Source organism: Arvicanthis niloticus, chromosome 5 (assembly GCF_011762505.2).
Source record: "Arvicanthis niloticus isolate mArvNil1 chromosome 5, mArvNil1.pat.X, whole genome shotgun sequence".
Classification (NCBI taxonomy): Eukaryota; Metazoa; Chordata; class Mammalia; order Rodentia; family Muridae; genus Arvicanthis; species Arvicanthis niloticus.
Genome location: NC_047662.1, coordinates 40,881,846 through 40,891,455, shown reverse-complemented (window position 1 = coordinate 40,891,455; position 9,610 = coordinate 40,881,846). Strand labels below are relative to the sequence as shown.

At 40.9% G+C, this 9,610-nt stretch overlaps 1 long non-coding RNA gene and 1 pseudogene across 1 annotated transcript in view; one reads left to right on the top strand and one right to left on the bottom strand.

Moving 5' to 3' along the window:
- Positions 1–571: 571 nt before the first annotated feature.
- Positions 572–9,610, bottom strand: part of LOC143442381 (uncharacterized) — a 28,944-nt gene continuing 19,905 nt past the window's right edge. Inside the window, exons 3-4 of the long non-coding RNA XR_013110514.1 lie at positions 8,890–9,002; positions 572–1,093 (exon numbers count right to left, since the gene is read on the bottom strand). This is a non-coding gene — a long non-coding RNA (uncharacterized LOC143442381). The remainder of the gene's footprint in view (positions 1,094–8,889; positions 9,003–9,610) is intronic.
- Positions 7,848–8,648, top strand: LOC117708679 (serine/threonine-protein phosphatase 2A 55 kDa regulatory subunit B alpha isoform pseudogene; annotated as a pseudogene).

Genomic DNA, 9,610 nt, shown 5'->3' with positions numbered 1-9,610 from the left:
TTGTCATTGTTTGTATCAAGTTTACTATTCAAATGTAGAAATATACAGTCCCATAGTCATTAGAGACAGAGGATTAGAGTGTCCATAATGAATGCAGACAGTTCTGAACTATTATGAACTTACTCGAAACAAATGTGCAGCCTGGTATGATTGTACTGGAGCCTGACTCAATTATTTCTATGAAGAATATATTATTTAAATAATAAAAGGGGCTAATTGGAAGTTTATGTATATAATGTTACAGCTCTTAGTGTAACTGCACAATTGCCTAAAGATTAGACCAACAAAATATCTGGGGATATGCGTACTTGGTCACTGGTATACTTTTACATTACTGGTAGATGGTGTTAACAAAAGAGGGCTCCCCAGTTAAGAACACTGGCTATTCCTGCAGAGGACCTGGATTCAGTTCTTAGCACCCACACAGTGGCTCACAACTGTCTGTAACTCCAGTTCTAGGGTATCCAATGTCTTCTGGCTTTTGTGGGTCTTTATGCATGTGGTATATGTGCATACATACATACAAAATAGGCATATACATATAATAAAGACAAATCTTTAAAGGCCCGGATCTACCTTAAGTCAGTTTTATTCCTGTTTTTGTATTTTCTATATTTATATGCTCATGGTAGTTTACACCTTACTGCCTTAATTTAGAGCAAACAAAACCATAACAGGAGCATGTGACAGACCAAAGCTCTTCACCTTACTGAACCAGAAAGCAGAGAGGAAAAAGAATCAGTCATGGACATGATATATTCTTCAAATGCATATATCATTTGCATGCATTTCTCCCCTGGACTAGGTTCTCCCCTCTAACAAGAATCCATCAAATCACTTCCCGATAGCACTACCAACTGGAGAACAAGCCTTCAACATAGGAGTCTGGGTACAGGGTGGCAGGGCTTGAGAGTAGGAGAAACTTCATAACTAAACAGTGACGTTCTATTCCTGGACTCCAGGTCTCCATCTTCTTCTTCTGTAATGCAAACTACACTTAGTTCATCTTCAAGGGTTTCCAGTTCCAGTATTTCTCAAGTTCCAAAGTCAAAGTCTCCTCTGTGACCCCAGGCAAATATTTCGATGTGATCCTCTGTAAAAACAAAAGTTACAAACTTATACAGCAATGGGGCAGAGCTGGGGCAAACATGCGACTACCAAAATCAAAGAGTAAGATTGAAAGCAAGCAGGGCAAACATCAAGTCCTACAGCTCCATCTCAGACAAGTCACATGGTAGTGTGATGTCATCCCCAAGGGTTTGGGCAGCCCCACCACTAAGGCCTTATTGACTGTCTTCCACATGGCTTCTCCTCTCTCTTAGGCTCAGCTTCCTTGCTGCCTGGGAATATTCCATAATCTTAGCATCTCAGATTTCTCGAGGTCTTCATCCAGCTTCACTTTTACTCTCATAGATTCCCACTTCAAGTGCTGCCCACAGATATTCCAACCATGCCACACATCCCCTGATATCCAAGGTCTGTCTTTGAACTCTTGGTGGAAGACTCTGCAACCCACAATTCACGTTCTGTATGCCTGCACAATTGACATCACATGGGTGGCACCAAGGTCTGCTAAATCAAACAGTAGATGGAACCGTGCACCACGGTTGCTGTAGGCTCTGAGTGTTTACACAGCTGAATGTGGAGAAACATGTCATTGCCATGTAAGGAGGGTGCTCTGGAGCTTTCTTCTCAAAACAATGTCTTTCAAGTGAGTCTACACATCTATACTCTTGAATCTGTGATAAGTGAGGCCCAAGCAATTCCTAAGATGGCTTCAAGGGTTTTTTTTTTTTTCTTATTATTCCAGTATAATCAATGTGACTTGGATATTAACCCTCTATCAGATGTGGGGTTAGCAAAGATTTTTTCCCCAATCTGTAGGTTGCCAATTTGTCTTATTGGCTATGTCTTTTGCCTTACAGAAGCTTTCCAGTTTCATGAGGTCCCAATTATCAATTCTTGATCTTAGAGCATGCGCCATTGGAGTTCTGTTTAGAAATTTTTCCCCTGTGCCAATAAGTTCAAGACACTTTCTCGCTTTCTCTTCTATTAAATTCAGTGTATCTGGATTTACGCTGAGGTCCTTGATCCACTTGGACTTGAGCTTTGTGCAAGGTGACAAATATGGGTCTATTTTCATTTTTCTACATATTGACAGCCAGTTAGACCAGCACCACTTGTTGAAGATGCTTTATTTTTTCCATTGCATATGTTTGGCTTCTTTATCAAAGATCAAGTGCCTGTAAGTGTATGGATTTATTTCTGGGTCTTCAATTCTATTCCATTGATCAACGTGTCTGTCTCTGTACCAATACCATGCAGTTTTTATCACTATTGCTCTGGAGTAAAGCTTGAGGTCAGGGATGGTGATTCCCCCAGTCATTCTTTTATTGTTAAGTATTGTATTTGCTATTCTGGGTTTTTTGTTTTGTTTTTTTGTTTTTGTCTTTCTAGGTGAATTTGAGAATTGGTCTTTCCATGTCTTTGAAGAATTGTGTTGGGATTTTGATGAGGATTGCATTGAATCTGTAGATTACCTTTGGTAGGATGGCCAATTTTACTATGTTAATTCTGCCAATCCATGAGCATGGAATATTTCTCCATTTTCTGAGATCTTCTTCGATTTCTTTCTTGAGATACTTGAAGTTATTGTCAGACAGATCTTTCACTTGTTTGGTTAGAGTTACCCCAAGATATTTTATATTACTTGTGGCTATTGTGAAGGGAGTTGTTTCCCTAATTTCTTTCTCAGCCTGTTTATCATTTGTATAAAGGAAGGCTACTGATTTATTTGAGTTAACTTTATACCTGGCCACTTTGCTGAAGTTGTTTATCAGCTGAAGTTCTCTGGTAGAGATTTTGGGGTCGCTTGTGTATACTATCATATCATCTGCAAATAGTGATACCTTTATTTCTACTTTGCCAATTTGTATCCCCTTGATCTCTTTTTGTTGTCTTATTGTTCTAGCTAGCACTTTTTGAGTACTATATTGAATAGTTACAGGGCATGCTCATGGTATGTACTCACTAATAAGTGGATACTAGCCAGTAAAAAAGTACAGAATACCCAAGATACAGTCCACAGAACTCAAAAAGGTCAACAAGCTGAAATGCCCAAGTGAGGATGCCTCAGTCACACTGGGGAGGGAGAAGAAAGAAATCACAAGTTGGGAGGGAGAAAGGAACCAGGGAGGGAAAGTGGACTGGACCAGGGGTTGGTGGGAAAAAGGGAACCTGATCTGGTACTGGGTGAGGGAAAAGTACTGAAGCCCTGAGGGCCAGCAGAAAGAATGGAAACAGGCAACCTCGGGAGGTAGGAAGTTGGGGGCACCCTCCAGAGACCTGGGAGGTGAGAGACTCTCAAGACTCAAAGGGAGGGACCCTAGGTGAAATGTGAAATGCCTGACAGTAGGGAGAGTGAAGTTATAGAGCCCACCTCCAACAGGAAGACAGGGCATCAAGTGAAGGAGGAGGTTGCCATCCCACAGTCAAAATTCTGACCCATAATTGTTCCTGTCTGAAAGAACCGAAGGGATGAAAATGGAGAGGAGCCTGAGGAAAAGAAGATTCAGTGACAGGCCCAAAGTATGATCCAGCTCAAGGGGAGGTGCCAAGACCTGACACTATTACTGAGGCTATGGAGTGCTCAAAAAAGGGACTTCTCATGACTGCCTTCCAAAAGACCCAACAAGCAGCTGAAAGAGTCAGATGCAGATATTTGCACCCAACCAATGAATAGAAGCTGCTGACCCCTGTGGTTAAATTAGGGAAAAGCTGGAAGAAGCTGAGGAGGAGGGCAACCCTGTAGGAGGACCAGCAGTCTCAATTAACCTGCACCCCTAAGATCTTTCAAACACTGGACCACCAGCCAGGCAGCATATACCAGTTGATATGAGGCCCCCAACACATATACAGCAGAGGACTGCAGGGTCTGGGTTTAGTCAGAGAAGATGCACTTAACCCTCCAGAGACTGGAGGCCCCAGGGAGTTTAGAGGTCTGATGGAGTGAAGGGTGAGGGGTGGGGACATCCTTGTGGAGACAGGGGGTAGGGAGGAGGTATGAGATGTGGAAGAGTTGGAGGGTGGAGTAGGTGGGGAATAAAATTTGGAGTTTAAAATAAATATATATTTTTTAAAAAAGCAGTTTGTCACTGTAGCAAAATATCAAGAGAAATGATGTAAGAAAGGAAAGGCTTATTTTGGCTCAGTTTCAGAGGCTAGTCCATTGTCAATTGGCTCCTTTGATATGGGCTAGTGTTGAGACAGAACATCATGGCAGGGAGTACAGAGCTGTTCACCTCATCACAGCCAGAAAGCTATAGGAAGTGAGGGAAGGTCAGGAGATGATGTATTCTTCAAGCACACATCCCTAGAGACCCACTTCCTTTAATAAGGTCCCATCTTCTAACAGTTCACCCAGTAAGAACTCATCCATGGAAAAGTTTGTCAGTGAAGTTAGTGTCATTGTCATTGTCTGCTTTCTATTGCTGTGATGATAGGCTGCAAAAGTAACTGGGAAACAAAGGGATTTATTTGACTTATGGGTCCCGATCAGTCTGTCATTAAGGGAAGCCGTGGAGGGATGTTACTTGCTGGCTTGCTCTTCCTAGCTTTCTCAGCTTACTTTTGTATACAACCCATGACTACCTGCCCAGAAGTGCCACAACCCATAGTAGGACCCTCCCACATCAATTATTAATCAAGAAAATAACCCATTGACTTGCCACCGAGTCAATCTGATGGAGGCGTTTTCTCAATTATGTTCCCTTTCCCCCAAAACAAAGACAAAAAACCCAAAAACACTAACCAGCATAGCCCTCATGATCCAAACACCTCTCAAAAGTACTATAAGCTATGTACCAAGTTTCTAAGCCTTTGTCAGTATCTAAGCCTTTGGGGTAATGCTTCATATATATACACTATAACAGAGAAGTAAAGAACTTATCACAAAGTCAAAAAGTTAGTAAAGCCTCAGAACCACACATTTGCATGTATGTATGTATGTATGTATGTATGTATGTATGTGTATGTATGTGTGTATGTATGTATGTATGTATGTATTATGTATGTAGATTACATGTATGCCTGATGCTCCCACCCCCAAAGGCCAGAAGATGGCACTGGATCCCCTGGAACCAGACCTACAGATGATTGTAAGCTGCCATGTGGATACTGGAAACAGAACCTGTGTCTTCTACAAGAGCAACAAGCACTGTTACCTGTTGGGCCATTTCTCCAGCCCCTTTCTAAATATTAAGTATTTCTATGATATAATGGCTCCCATTTAAAGGGGGAAGATTAAGTAGGATTATGCTTTGACTATGAACTGGTACCAACTGAAAGTATGTCACTTTATTATTAATGATAATGATAGTTATACAGCTCATGTGAACATCGTCACACACTAGGCAGCACAAACAACAGTTTTAAAATTAAATTTTAACTGAAGAGTAGCTCTTCACAGTTGATGGCTTCTGGCGGGAGGGTGGGCAAGGACTCAATTTTCTTTAAGGGGCTGGCCGCTGGAAGTTTGACAGTACTCCAGTGGGTATATGAGCAGCACAATTTGGACTTGGTGAACTTTTTTTGGAGTGGGGAGGACACAAGAGTGGGAGGGATGGAAAACAAGTGTGGTGGGGGGCATTGTACAAAACTCCCACATAATTAGTAAAAATATTATGGAAAAATTGAATTTTAAATTAGAACAGTTTTAGACTTATAGAAAGCTGAGCACAGAGTAGTACAGAGTTCTCATGTTGAACCAGAGCTCCCCCTATTATTAAGTCAAACATTCCTGGGGTGCGTTATTACAATTAATGAATTGGCAGATTTCTTACTGATAATAAGTTGGTAGTATGCTTGTGTTTCCTCATGTTTTTTCCCCTAATGTCCTTTTCTGTCCCATAAACTCATCCAGAATCTTAATTATATTGACTCTCTGGGCCTCTTTGACTTGAACATTTTTTCAAATTTTTGTTTTGTTTTTTATTACCACAACAATTTGAAGTCTGCCAGTAGAGTATACTAAAGAAGTTCTGTGGGAATTTGCTTAATTAGCTTGTCATGGTTAAACAAATTGAACAGTTCAAAGGTTGTTAGAGAAAGGCCATAACCGTGGAGTGCCATTCTCATCCTGTCACTGATAACTCTTGATTACAAATGTCCACCTGAAGCCGTGTTTGTGAGCCTTTCCTTCTGTAAATGTTTTCTTTGCTCTTTCAGTGCTCTGTATAGTCACTGTGGACCAAAGTCGCTCTGTGTAAGGAGTGTGAAAGTAAGCTCTCCTTCCTGTGAGGTATACGCTCTGCATCACGTGCTTGGAACTCTGAGTGAGAGATCTGTTCTCAGTGTGCATCTACTGCCAGCAACATGGACCCAGATCTCTGTGTTCATCTTACTGCTCAGCTTGTTCCACTGTTGGTCCTCGTACATTCTTTCAGTCTGTGTGATCCCTTTGCCATATCCACCAGTGCCTGTGTGCATAGACTTGCAATAATTTCTTACTTTTTAATTCTGTGACACAGTTCAGACTCATCTGATACATTTCCTGTCCCAGTCTTAGAATGAGCCATTTGTCCAAGAAGCCCTAGAGCTGAGACCTGCCCACTCATGTACTCATTGTTGCTAGTATGTTGTCATTCTTCTAGGAACTCTTAGCTGAGGAAACAGAGGAATACACATGTACACACTAACCCGTGCACATATGCATATCTGAACATGTTTCTATATACAGCCATCAGTACCAACTTTAAATTAAACATGTGTTTCTAATATCTCTAATTAACCCAGGCTAGCCTGGACTCCTGGCTGATGAAAGGAACGTCATATACTTAGCTTTATTTCATCCTGTGGAATATATAGATTTTCTCATTTTATAGATGAAAAAACTTAGAGTTGGAGATTATACTTAGTGTTTCAAAGACACTGTCAGTAAGAGGCAGGACGAGGGTATGCTGGCTCTTTTGCAGGTCTTCATTTAATTTCTATCTTTTTCAGGTGCCATAAGTGGTTTGACTGTGTACAGAAATACATTTTTCACTGAGAAGAGAGTGTTTGCGAGTTAAAATGCATTGGAAGCATATGTGTATTCCCACCAGTGCCACCACCACACCACTGCCTCACCAGTGCCACCACCACACCACTGCCTCACCGCAAGAGCTGGAGGATGCTTAGTCAGGGCTTTTCTCTTGGGTGAAAGGAGCACTAGATGCTGATGTGGCTGGAATGGATAGAATTTCTATACAGAATTTAATTATTCTGGAGAATTACAATAGGGGATAAGGGTGGTGGGGTTGTCACCTTTCGATAACAGCAGGGGAAAACACAGTCTCATAGCTTAGGATAATAGGTATATAAATCCAAACAAAACCATGAACCAGAATCTGACTACTCAAGAAGTTTAGGAAAAAAAGAGATCAATAAAATTACATAGTCAGCATACAAAAATGCTACCCCATCCCCTGTGGCTCATCCAATACCAACTGGGCAGCTCTAAAATATAAATATGATGCCGGGCAGTGGTGGTGCACACCTTTAATCCCAGCACTTGGGAGGCAGAGGCAGTCGGATTTCTGAGTTCGAGGCCAGCTTGGTCTACAGAGTGAGATCCAGGACAGCCAGAACTACACAGAGAAACCCTGTCTCAAAAATAAATAAGTAAATAAATAAATAAATAAATAAAAATATAAATATGAGCAAAACTAAGTGGATACAGTGAGTTGCACTCATACATATGAATGGATATATAAGTATAACAGTGGTAATTAAAGAAAAAGAGAAAAGATGGGGAGTAGAGAGGTAGGGGTGGTTCTGAAAAGAGTTAGGGGAGAGGTCAGGGGAAGTGAATGTGGTCAAACACGCTTTATGAAATTTTCAAATTTCATACATTAGTAAAGAGACTACAGTTTTTAAAAAGAAAGAAAAACGATGCTCAGTGTTTAACTGCTGCCACTGACAAAGCAATACAATTATGAAAAGTCTGCGAAAGAGACAAAAGACCAGAAGATAAAACTTGGGATAGAAAGATGACCGTTAGAGAGGTCCTGTTATGTTGCAAGTGCCCAGCTTTAGGCGGTGGATCTGCTGGATGAAGCCAGTCCATGAAGACCACTTCCCATGGTGAATGCATACCACACCCACCAAGTTCTATTAATAGTGATTATGAAACTTGTTTATATGCAGATGATTCTCAGATTAACTTTTGGCATCTAGAAGTTACAGATAGGGATTTTGATACTGTGGAGTTTGAGTCTGTCATTATGGAAGCACTCACAGAGGTTAGTACAGCAGCCAAATTCTGTCCAAACAGCTGTAACACATCTGTATGCAGCATCTGCTTCCGTGATAGGCATTCTAAGTTGTTAGGAGAATAGAAAGATCCTGGTAACAGGTCATTTTGTCCCCTCAGATCATCTCCTCTATTTCTGGTGTAAAATTCTGTCATAGTGGTCACTGTATGATGACCAGAGAGTTATTTGTCAGTCAAAATTAAAATATGGAAAACAGGCAAGTATTTGGAAACATACCAAGTATGTGAACATCTCTGAAGTAAAGTTTGCTCTCTGTATGAAAATGACTGCATATTTGGCAAATTTGAATGGTCTTGGAATAGACTTTATAGGGGGGTTCATGATGGAATCATATAATAATTTCTTCAGAAATTCTTACAGAAGAACAACTGAGCTATAACCCAGAAGTACCACCAAAAACCAACCAACCAACCAAACAAACAAAAACAGTAAGCTTCACACAGTTTAAAAGTTTTAATTACATTTATTTATTTTTATACATATATGTACACAAACACACGCATGAACACACAGAGTATGCACATGTACACCACAGTTCACATGTGGAGAAGAGCGACTTTTGGGGATTGGTTCTCACCTTCCATCTTGTGGGTCCCAGGAGTTGAACTCTGCCTGTCAGGCTTGGCGGCATGTGCCTTCATCTGCTGAGCCATCTCACCAGCCCTTCACACAGTTCAGGAAACACACCAACTTCATGCAAACAGCAAGCAAAAGAAAGATGTACACATTGGTAGGCTAGACATCTGTGAGAAAATTCTTCATTTTCTTCATTTTCTTGGAGCTGGCACTCCAAGGAGATTATTTTTGTAGGTTTTACACTGTATATTTCAAGAAAAAGTGGCTATTGGCATTTCCAGCAAAAGAGCACACTTCCTACTTAGCTGAGATGACCAACTCTAACAGTTGCACCAATGAAAGACAGACCCACTGAGACATCTCTTTCCAGTGTTTGGGGGTGTGCCATTTCACATACATTTTAAACTTAATTTTGTTTTTGTAAGGCTTATTATTTTAAGTTATGTTTACAAGTGTGAGTCTATCTGTAAGTATGTGCACGTGACTTCAGGTGCCCACGGAGGCTAGAAGCATCAGATCTCCCTAGAGCTGGAGCTACAGGTTATGGTCAGGGTGTGGGTTCTGGGAACTGAACTCATGTACACTCTTAAGCACTGAGCCATCTCTCCAGCCCCATTGACACATTGTCATCATTGCATTAAAAAAAAAAAAGCTGTGTAAATTCATCTTGATGACCTCTCCACATCTACTAGCCATTTAAAAAGACTTCTTGTACCATCTTG